The sequence below is a fragment of the Anomalospiza imberbis genome, chromosome Z (genome assembly GCF_031753505.1).
Source record: "Anomalospiza imberbis isolate Cuckoo-Finch-1a 21T00152 chromosome Z, ASM3175350v1, whole genome shotgun sequence".
NCBI classification, from domain to species: domain Eukaryota; kingdom Metazoa; phylum Chordata; class Aves; order Passeriformes; family Viduidae; genus Anomalospiza; species Anomalospiza imberbis.
In genome coordinates this window covers 70,037,971-70,052,226 of record NC_089721.1, presented here as the reverse complement: position 1 = coordinate 70,052,226, position 14,256 = coordinate 70,037,971, and the positions used below count along the sequence as shown (strand labels likewise).

Below are 14,256 nucleotides of genomic sequence, written 5' to 3'. Positions count from 1 at the left end.
AGTAGATACCTGTTTATGTTGAAATTATTTCATTGTCTTGAAACTGGCTTCTGTGCCTTACAAAACACTTATGGTAGATGGGTCTTGTGTCAGCCACAAAAATGCATGTAGGCTCAGCTGAGATAACAATACATATTTTCAGATGCTTATTCATGTTTCAAACAGTTCAGACCTGGGCTTTCTGTCAGTCATTACCCCTGCAGCTGCACTTTTCAAAATTGTGAAACTTGGTAGAAATAGAAAAAAGTAAAGAAAAAGGAGAAATATGGCAACAGCATCTGGATTTTATTTGTTCAGACTAGTATTATTTCTTCACCTTTGGTCAGCATTTTACTCTTATAAACAGGTGAAATTCACAGAAGAAACTAGATCCATATCCAGAATATTAATACACATTGTAAACTATCATTCATTTTTATTCATTTTTTTAAATAATAAATAGTTTCATAAAAATGGAACAGTGTCAAAAAAATCCAATGATATATTGATGTTTGATTTTTTTTCTCCCTAAATTAAAAATATTTTGTGTATTTTTATGGAACTTCCATTCAACCTGCCTTTAGACAAAAAAAAAAATAGAAAAAAAAAGGAGAGGGGAAGGATATAGAAGAATACTTCTGCTAAACAAGGTGCTACTAAAATAGTAATAATAACAACAACAATAACAGTAATGCATTCCACAGTTATGATTGCTGTGCCTGCATTGTTAAGTCTTGACATTTTCAGAAAGGAGGAGGAATGCAAATGAAATTTCTGGTGGGGCAGAGGGTAATTCTGGCACTGAAAGCATCTGGACTAACCTGAAATCTGAAGACAAGTTGTTTAAAAACAGAAAAGGAGCTGAAGGTTACAGCTCAGTTTCAGAGTTGTTGACTTTTCATGAAGAGCCCTCAGAAAGAGACTCAGAAATGAGTTGCAAACAGCACAACTTCTGCTGTTTTCAGAGGTGTGTAGAGCACCCAAAACATGGTCCTGGGACCCTGTAAATCTCAGAAGGAACCTCTGGACGTGGCCACCATCCCCAACCCCACAGTCCCATCAGGGCTGTGTTCAGGTGGGGTTTGAATGAGAATCTCCACGGATTCCCTCTCTGGGGAAGCTGTTCCCATGTCCAGCTGGGTGGTCAGGTGTTTCTGCACTCGTGTGGAATTTTCTGTGTTTCACTGTTTCTGTGTTTCACAATTTTTTGTGTCCACTGCCTGTTGTCCTTCCCTGGACACCACTGAGAAGGATCTGGCTCTGCTTTGCACACTCCCACCACCTACTTTCACACATGATTACACGTGCAAGTGCACATTTTATCCCCTACCAAGACACAAAATCCCTCGTTGAAGCTCCTTCAACAAACCCCCATCAAAGAGGCAATATCTGAAGCTCTGCTGAGTGCACTCAGTGAAGGAACACTTGCAGGCACAGATGGTTTTTATCATCCTGCTCCTGGCAGGCTTTCACAGTGGGGGCTTTATCTCATGCACATGCTGGAATACCCCTGTGGATTGGTTTGCGTGGGCACAGCCAGCTGCCAATTCAAACAGTGTGCAGCAGAAATGCAGAGGTCTTTATCCTAGGAATGATGAGGAACGTCCCATGGCAGTCTGTCTCTGGCTTTGCTCCACCAAGATGTTTCCACTCACAGAGTTAACTGGAAATTAAAAAGTCATGTAATCATATTGTGAGAACAAAGATGATCCAGGTGCTTTAAAGTGCAGTTCTGGCAGAGGATATGGTTCTAATAAAGAGATTTGGTTTTGTCCAATAATCTTTTTTTTTTTTTTTTTTTTTTAATTCACCTTGTCTTTCTTCTCCACCAAAAAAAAAGAAAAAAAAAAAAAAAGAGCTTAATAGAGTGGTACAGCAGCAAGTCTCTGACTAATCTGTGCTAAACAACCAATAACTCTCAAAAAACTGAACACCTCCCAACTCTGAATTTCTTCTTTCCTTCAATTTGCTGTGAATTGTGTTTGTCTGTGTCATCTTCACATCTTTATATTCCTTTTGCCTGTTAGAAGCCAAGCACAGCAGCACTAACAACTGTTTTTCTCTTCAGCTTGGGTCCCCAAACTCTGCTTAGTCTTGAGCTTCACAAAGATGCTCTGAGCCCATTAATGAAATAAAAAGTCAAAATATCTGAATTTAAACCATCAGCACCCAAAATTTCAGCATCACAAACTACTGTTACCCAGAAGGATGTTCAATGAATAACCTTTACCCTTCCAGTCAATTATCAATTGAAAGCACCAACTGCGGCCTTGTTCATGGGTACCAATGGCAGTCTGCAGGTCACAAATATATACATTAAAAATTGGAAGCACCTCAGGCTTTAATTGCTGGTTCTGTTTTTATATCCACATCATGCAAAACACTTCCAACAGATGGTATTTACAGCTTACAGCAAAATTGGGCTTGGTTTGAAACACATTTGTTAAGAACTGACCTGCTTTTAACACAGTTGCACAATAGACTGGGTTTTTTTTCCTTTGTTAGTTAATGGGTATATTGAAAACATATTTCCATAGTTAAAAGAAAACCCAAACCAAATTAAAAACAAACAAAAAAACAAAAAACTTCCAAAACCAAAAAACAAACCCCAAGAGGTAATTTTCTTATCTGAGCTTTTGCAGAAGATACAATTATGAAAATCACATCTTTCACAAACATATTAAAAAAAATCACTCGTGGGATTTTTAATCTCTTCAGTAAGGTATTTGCAGTTATACAGAACAAAATGGCATATATCAGAGGAGTAATCACAGCTAAACAGAGATCTCTTTATAAAACAAAATATCCCAATATGCTCATTTTATGCGGATAGGCTTATTATTTAAAATAATAGTCATTATTATGGTGCAGATAGTAGTGTACATGGTTCCTGGTTCAAGCTTAAGAACATATATCTTCCAAGAAAAATTAACAAATCTGTTGCTTTAGCATGTCCCTTTTTGCCCCTTTTTCTCCAATGATGAAAAATTTGCATCTTATTTAAAAAAAAAAAAAACAAACAAACAAACAAAAAAAAAAAAAAAAAAACCAAAAACAAAACCAAAAAAAAAAACCAAAAAAAACCCCACAACAATATATGAGATTTTTCAGAAGCAATAATTTCTGGTTTTCCAAACATTCAGAGCAAGGAAGGATTAATTAGAGCAGAAGTAAATTATTTCTGTTTGCCTTGCCCTAATGACAAATTTTTAGATGCAAGGATTTGCACCAAAGAACCCAGTGAAGGGGGAAAACTATTTTGGGTGTATTAATTATACAGGACAAAAGAAAATGAGCTTACTGCTTCTTCATAAGCAAGCAATAACTTCAGGAATAATTCTTCAGAATTATCTACATCACTGAGAGAAATACAGGACAATTGGTGAAGGGCTTAAGAGATCAAAATGTTCTAGCAGAGATTCGAACATTCTAGCAAAAAAAGTTGAGAAGGACTTAAGCTTTCAAGTAAAAAATTTTACTGCCAGAACAGCAGAATGACTGACATCAAAACAGTTGATGATATCTGGACACTGTATTTAAAACTGCTTTAGATATTGCCTGAAATTGGGTATTTAGCTTATTTCTGTTTTTAAACTTGAGCTGTTTTCCTTCTTAAGTGACACATAGAATTAATGGAAAAAAAAAGAGAAAATACTTCCATCATATGTAAAAGCTAGGTGTGGGTAAAAGACCACAAAAAAAAAGTCAATCCATTTCTTTACAAATGAGAGAATAAATTTAATCAGCAATAATTCAGCTACCTGAGAAATTCAAAGTTCATAATTAAATAGGAAAAGAAAAAGTTTATTCTTTAACTTTAAGAAAAAGAAATATTTTCCTAGGTGTAGTCATTCTTGTTATTGTTGGTACAACAAATTTTCCCTTTCTCAGTGCCTCTACAACACCATCATTTGTCCACAGATATTATCCAATCCTGCAATTATGGTCATCAATGCAAGAGCTTGAATTGGCACTGGAATAGGAGCAGCCAGGATGTCAGAAATAAACCCAAATGAAACACGGGCACTCTTTCAAGTGCTACAGTTTTTCAGAGGTCTTTCAAATTAGTTGAAGGGGGTTTTTTTGACCATGTGTCTTTCCTTCCTGTCTACCATTGCGCAGTGTGCCCCCTCACAAATGTATCTTTTTTTTTTTTACATTGGCTAAGAAAAGCATTTTTGGACCTCGAAATGAAACTATTTTGTGCCTCTGAGCTGGAAAGATCCCAGCCACCATCAGCGTCTGAAATCCCCACAGCACTGTGTTACTCTAATAGGTAACATTAATATTAATAATCTTACACAGAAGAGCAAATACCAGTCTGGAGGTTTTTTTCCACAGCAAGGTGGTTATTGTATACTTTAAAGGAATTTTTTGTGGTTTTATGTTTGAGAAAATAAAGAGAGCTTTAACCAATGTCTGTCTGTCTCTGCAGAGAGCGGAGAATGTGGTTGTATGACAGTAGAACACTAACTCTGCATTTACCCTTCAAAATCAAGACTTTCGAAGCTTTCCTATTATGTTTTTCTTATTAGTTTTATTGTTTTAATAGAAAAATTGAAGGGGGCAATAAAAGTAACTTCCCTGTGATGTTTTATATTTGTTCTACTACTTTAAAATTCAGTTGATGAGGTGCTACTGAAACTTGCCCAGTCACTTGGCTTGGACGTCAGATGCATAAAATTTAATTGTAAGTTTTTTGTCTACCACTGAGGGTTTGTTTTTTTCACAGCCAGGCATACTTTGGGTTCAGTATCTTAATAACAAGATACATTTCAAATTAGTCTCATCATTTTTTTACATTGCGGGAGCAGGGAGGACTCAGTTCAGTTTGATGTAATGTTTTGAGTCAGCACAAAACATTTTTAGTTGTTTTGCCAAAAAAAAAAAATCATATTCAGCTGTGAGTCAAGGCAAGCCAGAACCTCCCAACTACTTTATTCTGGCTGTTACACTGAAAAAAATTCATTAATCACTCAGAGGTATGTTGCTATACCACAGGATGAGTGGCCATTTGTTTTTGTGCTTTTTTGGGTACAGAGGGAGACTGCATTGCTCCTCCATGTAATTTTTTTTCTTTTTTGTTTGTTTGTTTATTTTTGTTTATGTAAGCACACTGTTATTGATACCTGCCAAAACCAGAGGGGTCAGGATCACAGGACACTGTCAAAAGAGTTGTTCTACACCCTGCCCTTCATTCCCTACTCAAACTAAATTACCAAAGGAAATGTTGTTATAAGTATTTGCAGTTGTAGTTCAGGGCTCCTGCTTTTCTGTGCTTGACACTCAAATGTTTAACCCCAGTTCTCAACCACTCCTGAGAATTTCCAAAGTTTTACAGTGTTGCAGAAATTGCACTTAAAAACTTCACTTTTTTTTTTTCTTTTTTTTTTTTTTTTTTTTCAAAATTAATGTTCTGGCCTCAGCGCAGCACTTGTCATTTCCACTGTTGTGAAGGGATTTTAACTCCATAATTTTAGGATTTTACACCTGTTTTTCACAGGTGCAACTGACGATACTGAATGTGCAGTAGTGGAAAATCACATCTGATGAATTCTGCATCATCTCCATAAAAGATGAAGGCAGAAAACTAAGTAATGAACCCTAATTCTTGGGTTAGCAAACCTGAAAGAGCTGAGCCACATCCTGATTTCTGATATGACAATGTGAAGTAAAAGAGATCACACAGTCTTAAAAACATCATCATGACATTTGTAGCAGATCAAATTCACAGTTCTTTGTAGTGAAGTTAGGACCCAGGGAAAAATTCAGACTTAATTCACCAATTCCCCACAGCTTCCAACAACCCTGGAATCAAACGGAATGTCCTACCTCAATTAGAAACAGAAAGCACTGTTTCTAATAAATAACCATGCAATTTGTTAAACTATTGTGACATTGATAACCTTTACATTCATTTAGATTGCACTAATTTTCTTGAAATTTTTTCTTTGCCTTTTCTGACCTAATTTTATGTTCTGGAATCTAGAGATTGAGCATTGCAGTTGATTAAAAGGTGAAATGCAAAGAATTTAGAGCTTGATGGATGTAATATTCTCTGGAATTTCTGAGTGAAGAAAAACCAAAAGAGAACTTATAAAGGCCAGAAATTTAGATTAGGTAAAAACATCAAAGGCAGCACACATTCACTGTTCCTTTGGATGATCATACAATTAACTTTGTGTGGATTATGGGCTGTTTTTTGTTTGTTTGTTTGTCTGTTTTTGTTTTGATTGCATTTGGTTTTTGTTTGTTTGGGGTTTTTATTATTGGTTTGGGGGTTTTATTATTGGTGTGGGATTTTTGTTTGGTTGGTTGGCTGGTTCACTGCCTTGGGCTTTTTGTTATCAACTTTTGACTTTCCAGAAAACATCTCCACATGCATCCATGTGTGCTTTTCACTGCACTCCATGAATTATCTGGACAACAATTTCCTTGTACTTTTTCTGACCCTTATGCTTGCATTTGCCATTCCCGCCTATTTCTCAAGCTTTAGTTTTCTGCAGGATGGTTGCTTTATTGCTGAAACATTTCTGGAGCCTGATGGTGACCCTGTCATGGATGAGAAAACTCTGTGGGCCACTTAGGACACAGGGACAGTTTTTCAGTGGGATGGATCTGCAGTGACTCTCACTTTAGGGGCCTATAAACACTAGTTGCTTTCCCTGAAGAGTGGAAAAAAAGCCCAAGAGGCAGAGCTGAAGTCTTTTAGATGTCAAGCATTGTTCCCTGTCTCTTTTTAGCTTTTCACATTATTGTTTCCCAGCACCACTTCCCTCCAGCATCCACACATATTGCAGTGGGTTTTGCTCACACCAATAAGAAATTTAAAACTCTGGCTTTGACACACAGACACAACTTGAACTCTTGTCACTTTCAGATGTTACCCATGCTTTTTTCATTTTTGGGAAAATCAGATTAATTACCCCCTCTTACATGATCCTATCGCTTGTTAGATGGTATTCACCCTCCCAGTCTCATGTGTCTGTTTTCCTCACAGTTGTGAGTATCTAATGTCCCCTGTCCCCATCCCTGTCTGCAGTTTGGTCCTCCTCTGTTGCAGTGAGGTAGAAAAATCATAAAGAAAGGCTTCATCAAGTCAAGCCTTTTCTACTGGAATCAGTGGCTGGCCTTGTCAAAGCTAGGATTTTGCAAGTTCCCATGTGAAAGCAATCCTGTTGTGAGCAGTTCATTACCATAACAATCTATTCCTAGGTAAAAAACAACTTACACCTGTATAAACTGGTCTCACACTGTTAGACAGAAAAATGAAAACTATCTCTCACAAACAACTTCCCTGCATGTATGCCCTGAGAGTTTGACCAGTCAATACAGAATAACAACTTGTTACTAATCAATAAAAGTAATTGGCAGGAAAATTTCTGACCAATTGGAGTCCCACACGAGGTCTGTAAAACTGTATAAAATTCAGTCATGTAAATAAAGAGGTTTTTCCACCATTAAGAAAATTGAGTCTGTGTGATTTATTCCCATACTCCTCCACTCAAACCAGCAGGATTTCTGCTCCCTGTCCTCTTTTGGCTAAGGCTGGTGGGCAAAAGGGCACATCTGTGACTGGGATCCTTCCAGGAAAACTACTGCAGCAAAAGGAAATTCTGCCTCTTAAAGCTTTCCTCATCTCTTCCTTCCTGTGCCATAATAAGAAAAGTGGAGGGATGTGAAAGCTTCCAGCTCCATCCCCAGCATCAGGATGTGAAAAAAACAGGCTTGGCAACTCTTTGCAATACATTTTGCCAGGTGAGGCTGAAATCTTTGAGACTTCATTTTTACTTGTGCCACCACATGATTTTCAGTTTCAGAAAAAAAAACCTTCCTGTGGAGTTCCTGAGAGGTGGCAATATTGTTTCTGCTGTTCCTCCACACTTTGTCCAGGGGAAGCAAACTGATAATTCACTATCTTGCTTTAGCTGTTGCAAAGAAGACAAAAACAATCATCTCGGTGTGTGTTTTGCCATTTTGTAGCTTACACTAAATTCCTCAAATGTAGTTTTCACATTTAAAGATATGCCACGGTGTCCACACATCTGACGGACATGGTGATATGAGGTTCTCCCATTATCATCAGTCCCTGGACCCCAGGAGGGGCCCAGGAAGAGAAGATTTTATCATCATAGCCTACCAATTCCATAAACAGAAGGCTTCATTTAATGCTGTTTTAAACCTGTCTCTTTTCCAGAGCAATCATTTTTGAGCAAAATAAAACCTAACCCAAAAGAGAGCCCAGGGGGAAAAAAAAAGTAAAAAAAAAAAAAAAAAAAAAGTAAAAAAAGAAAGAAACATTATCTCACTTGCTTTTGAGTCAGACTCTCCAGAGTCCTAAGGGAGCAGAAGAGCAAACAAGACTACGTTCAGAATGTTCCTGTTCATGAACTGAGCTCAAACAAATGCACCAGAGCAAATAAAAACACACTCAAAATGAATCCAAAAGCAAACCATCCCCTGAAAGCCAGGACACTGACTGGGGCTACAGGGGAGCCAGAAAAAAGCAGGAGAAGGTATTCTGGGGTGGAGGACACCCATACTATGATGTGGAGAGCTGGAGAAGAACTTTGATCCTCGCCTAAATGGATTAATGTGGAAAATTGTAAGAAAACAAACCAACTTGCTCCCTTGCAAATTCTGGGGCTGAATCAAAAATACTTTTCTTTGTGCAGGAAAAGCTAACCAGGCATGTTGTCTGTCTGGGTATTTCATTATTTTACACAATGGACTTGCAGTCAGCTTGTTCAGCTCTCATCTTTCTCTGAAGGGGCTTCTAGGTCATGTTGGAAAGCGATGTGAAATGGCAGTGGAAGTTCCATAGAGGCTGAAAGAACTGTTTTTGACTTGCACTAGCTAAGGATATTTCATGGCTCAAGAGGAAGGAAGAAGGTGTGGGATATGATGCTCACAGTTTGGCCTCCACAGTCATAGCAGTTGCAGTAAATCTTTAAGTAGCTTCCCTTCCACCACTTAATCCGCTTTCATTTAATTTTGTGAAATACCAGTAAGTGATAATTAATTTTAAGAGGTGTTTTGCTTTCCTCAGGATCATGGCATGCATGTCAATGCAGAAAATGGACTGCAACAGCCCTCCTGAATATGACATGGTTTGTTATGGAAAAACAATTAACAAGACGCAATGAAATCCCATTTCTTTAATCTGTGCTGTGATGAAAGCTCCCCTGATGTGTACTTGTCTATCTGGAAGCACTCAGGGCTGCCACTAATCCTTTGCATTCTTTAGAGAATGCTCATTGATTTAACTACCATCAAATGTAATTATATTGTCCGCAGGTGTGTTTGTCATACACTTACACTGACGTACCTTTGAGGCCATTGAGTAATTTCTCCTGAACATAGAAGGATAAGCAGGGATCATTTAAAGCTCTGTTTCTGCAGCCTCCTAGATGCCTTTGACCTCACCTTCTTCTGCACAGGTTTTGCACTCACATGGAGGCAGGTCAAAGCAAACCACTCTTCAGACACCTTGTAGGCCCCACATCTAAATTTAAAAATAAGCACAATTGCACTAAAGGGATGAGGATTTGAAATATTAATTCTGTTTAATTAGACCAAAACTAGATGTTGGTAATGTGTATCTGCCATCTAGCGTGCTCATGGTTTTTAGAATAGAATTAATTAAAGTGTCATTGAGTGGTTTTGTTTGGAAGCAACCTTAAAGATCCTCCTTTGCCATGGGCAGGGACACCTTCCACTGGACCAGGCTGATCAGGGCCCCAAAAAAACTGGCCTGGAACACTTCCAGGGATGGAGCATCCCAAACTTCTCTAGGCAATCTGTTCCAGTGCCTCCCTGCCCTCAAAGTAAATAAACTCTTCCTAACACCTAATCCAAACCTTCTCTCTTTTGGTTTAAAAATATTTTACCTCATCCTGACACTATCTGCCTGGTAAAATGTTTCTCTCCGTCCTCTTTATAAGCCCCCTTCAGGTATTGGAAAGCTGCAATGAGGTCTCCCTGAAGTCTTCTCTTCTCCAGGTTGAAGCCCAACAGTCTCAGTATATTTTCATGGAAAATGGGCTCCAGCTCTTTGGCCCATGTCCACCTGTATATCCACCAGAAGAACCCCCAAGTCCTTCTCCACAGGACTGCTCTCAATGAATTCTTCTCCCTGTCTCATGTGTGGGATTACCCCGACCCAGGTGCAGCACTTTGCACTTGCACTTGAACTTCTTGATTTTCTCATTCACAGCTTCTATCTTGCAACCAAATAAGGAATAAATCTTGAGAGCCACCTCAATGTAAGAGTGAGAGAAAAAAAAAAAAATTATTTTCTTTCTAAATGAAGTGCCAAAGATGCCTGGATTTCAAAGAGGCTGTAATCCTAACACTATTTGGAAAGGAGGTTAAGAAAGATCTGCCCTTAGCAGACTGGAAAACTCTTCTTCAGCAGGTAGCCCCATAACAACCTCTCCACGGGTGGTCATGCAACTCCCTCAGTATCAGGAACTCAGGAGCAGATGGAACTGAATTCCACCCTCTTGATAAGAGGAGAGTCCAATCCCACTCTCTCCATGGTTTATCCTTGTGCAAGGAAATGAGAACCTGTTGCTACTGTTGTTTATCTGACCACATAAATAATGTTACTAGATTTCTTTGGGGCTATTTTGCACCTGCAAAGGACAGCTCTGCCCCTCAGAGCATTGCAGGCAGATAATCTCTCCACTCAGACATTATGCACAGTGGATAACTGCAGTATTGAAACAAAGCTGGAGATTCAGGTTGCCCTGCACTGATCATCCAAGGAGGAGCTGTGTGTCCTTTTTCTTCCACCCTGCTGGCTGCAAAGCATTTTTCCTGTGCTTTTTAGGATGAATCAAACATCGTGTTCAACCACTGACACATGCAGCAGGGAAACCCTACTGGACCAGTGGTCATGTGAAGACATTTCTTTAGGCCTTTTGAGCAGTGCTTTGGACTGAGGGTGGCTACATGGGACAAAACATTTTTAGATATCCAACCACATGTTTTTACATCTTGCAGCAGGCTCCACATAAATGTTGCAGCTCTGGAGCCTGTTTTTGTATTCTTTTCTAAAAACAGAGCAGGTGCTGCCTGTAAGATGAGGGTCTTCCAGTTTGAAACTGAAATCTTTTAAAACTGAGTCTTCATGGCTCTTCCAAAAGCACCTTGGGAGGTCAGGATGGTGTGTATTTCCAAGACAACTGAAGCATGTTTACTAGTTTATGGCATGATGTACCTGTTGTGCAGGTAAATAAATGATTTTAATAACTGGCCCAGCTACTTCCATGCAGATTAAAGGAAGGTGTAAAACTTATTTTTTTAATGAAGTCCATCATCATGTAAAGACAGCTATGACCCTATTTCCATGTGGACATAACAGTCTGCTTTTTAGCACATACTCATCTTAAGATGTTTGTTCTAGCATAAATGTGTCCTTCCCACACTGTAATGTCATTTCAGTCTCACAGTAGGGTTAAAAGAAAGCAAAATTATCTGAAAGCCCAGAAATGCTGAATTCCACTTGTGTACTAAGCCATCGTTGTTATCAGCATAGTAGAAACTAATGAAAAAATGTCACAAATTATTCTGATATTTCACTCCTTCCAACAGCAGCTTTTTGCTTTGCAGTTATGGACCTGCCCAGCTGTCACCAGCATGAATTATTTAAGTTTTTCAAAATGCCATTTGGATTTCACATCCATCCCTCCCCCATCTAGCCTTTTCAAAAATGCTCTTAAGTAAAGCAATATTTTGCCAAAATGGGAACCATATGATTTTCTCTGCAATGCAACCAAGTAAAAATTGCAGGGATGATGCATGTGGTCGGTGAAACAGCAAACAAGGAGGAGGAATGTGTGCGCATGGAAACAAAGAAACTGCAGAAAAAAGAAGTGATAAGGACTGTGCTGGTGTACTTGTTTGCCCTTTGCCAAGCAGAAGCAGGAGGATGCAGGCACAATTCAAGCTTGCAGCCTGGGAAAGCCCTCTGAAATTCCTGGCCATGCAGTTTTCTGGTGCCTTCATAATTACATTGTGGAACAGACTCTGCTGGGACATCACAACAAGTCACAACTTCTTTGAGCAACCCGTAATTTGCAACATTATAATGGTAATGCAGCTGTATGATGAAAAAGCTTTGTGGACCCACTGGTAAGAACTGATTCATTGCTGAAGTCAGAAATTTTCATTAAAGTTTAGATCAGGAAAACAATGTGTGGGTAACTGCTCCAGTCAACAGGAGTAAGAGGTGAAACTGTTGCTGCAGAGAAATTTGATTGCTGAGTTAGTGCCCAAAGCCTTTCATTCAGCTAATAAACAACCAAATTGTTCTTTAGTGTTAGCCTGTTTCTGTTAGAAGAAATTAACTGTCCCCACAGAACTGAAAAAAATTAGAGTAGGGAGCAAGTCGTGAGATAAGCCTAAAGCTGTAAACTGACCTAACTGCTAGAAAGGTGCCTGTTTGCACCTAAGCTTTACATAAAAGGAAAGAAAGCTAATTCAAAGTGTCTCTGTTTTCAGAGATGCAGTTTAACTTCATACTCTGGCCCTACTGTAGCTCCTGTGAGGCGCCCCACTAATATTTTCAACTCTGAAGACTTCAGCCAAAATTTTTACAGCACTGGTATTTTCACAAAGGTGTGCACAAAAATTACATTCACACAGGAAAAAAGAAAAAACCCAAATCACAACATATAACACCGCATGATGTCTAAAATTCTTCAGAGACCCACAGCATGCAAAAAGAAACACATCTGTAAGATCTGATCTGTACCTCCTTCAGGTCCCACGTTGCCTGAGGATGCAGCAAGAATTATGAACCTTGATGTTTCATTAAAAGATTAGCAGCAGCATCAGCTGGCTGCACTGGAGAGCAAATGAAAGCTGAGATATTCCATGATGCTGAGATAAGAGCACAACTCTCCCGCGTGCCACGAGCAGTTGTGTTCCCCACAGCCTCTTCCACCAGGAGAGAGGGAATTTTTGCAGTGGAAACCCAGTGCCTGAACAATATCTGACACTAATGGTGCCTTAGGATTTTAGCTTTTGTATTTTTTATATATTTGTAATCCTGCAATTCCTTAGAGTATAACTCTAAATTCCATATAGAGTGTTGGATATTGCTTTCCCATTTTGGTCAGACACAAGAATTCCTCTCCAGGCTTGGGAATAAAGGACACCTCAGTGCCTCAGGCCCTGAGAGACGTAAACAAAAGTGATTTATTTGAGGGGGGAGAAAACATGGGGTAAATGACTTCATTACCTGAAGCTGTAATTGGAAGATTAACCCCTGATATACAACTGGACCAAACTTATAAAAGTATAAAAACTCATGACCCCTTGTCCATTTTGGGTGCAGCCCCTTGGTGGGCCTCATCTGCCCAAAATGTACCTGAAGGCCCTTCAACAAGTGTAACAATTTTTTATTCCCTTTATTTTGTCTCTGTTTTTAGGTAGTCCCAACAAGGCACCACTCACACCCTCTGGAGCACCCTGCAGGTCACTCAGCTGCCTGAATTCTCAGTTTCTGCCATGCTGGTGAGCAGGGGAGGAGAAGAGGAGCGGCCCCAGCAGAGGAGGAGACCCCGAAGGACGCAGAGCTGTGGCTGGATGAGCCGCATGTTGAGAAGCCAGAGCTGTCCTGCAGGAGTCCTTCCAGCTGGCACCAGATAAAGCAGCCCTGTAGCTATTCTGATTTTCACTGGAGGGGTGGCTCTGAGCCAGGTGTTGGGTCTGAAGAGGCCTGAACCCAACAAGTTGAGTATCAAGCCCATAATGCTAACGAGGAAAGCAAAGCAAAGGTGATTATCCAAGTTTAACTCAGAATAGTGGGCCATAAAATGAGCTCTGTATAGCACTTAGCTAAAAGAGAATACCTGAGGGATTATAAATCTTTTCCCTAGAATTGCAGCATGTTGGCATGGACAGCAAATGCTGTTGTGGAAGAGTTATTTCATTGCATGACAATTGAAATGAATGTTATGGAAGCATTTACACATGTTTCTTAGGATGTTACCATTCCCTCTGCTTTGATAAGATGCAGGCAAAATAGCTTTCATAAATTTAAAAATCTCTTTTCACTCATATTTTATATAAGCCCTGTAAAATTGAGAGTACAATATGTTTCCTCACTGCAATCAATCTCTCTTATATATGTCTGTGGATAGAAATATGCAGAAACACCTGGTTTGCTATTCTGGGATCTCACATTTAGGCTGATATCTTGCCACCATTTTCTACCAGATTAATATCTTTTTATTTAAACACACACAAATGTATATGTATGTTAGT

The 14,256-nt window shown here is 39.2% G+C and overlaps 1 long non-coding RNA gene across 1 annotated transcript; it reads right to left on the bottom strand.

The window, feature by feature from the left end:
* Positions 1-1,056: 1,056 nt before the first annotated feature.
* On the bottom strand, positions 1,057-13,135 carry LOC137464949 (uncharacterized). The gene is made up of 3 exons (XR_010994497.1): positions 12,740-13,135; positions 9,308-9,484; positions 1,057-1,642 (listed from the first exon to the last, which is right to left on the bottom strand). It is a non-coding gene; the product is annotated as an uncharacterized lncRNA (long non-coding RNA).
* Between the last annotated feature and the right edge of the window lie 1,121 nt (positions 13,136-14,256).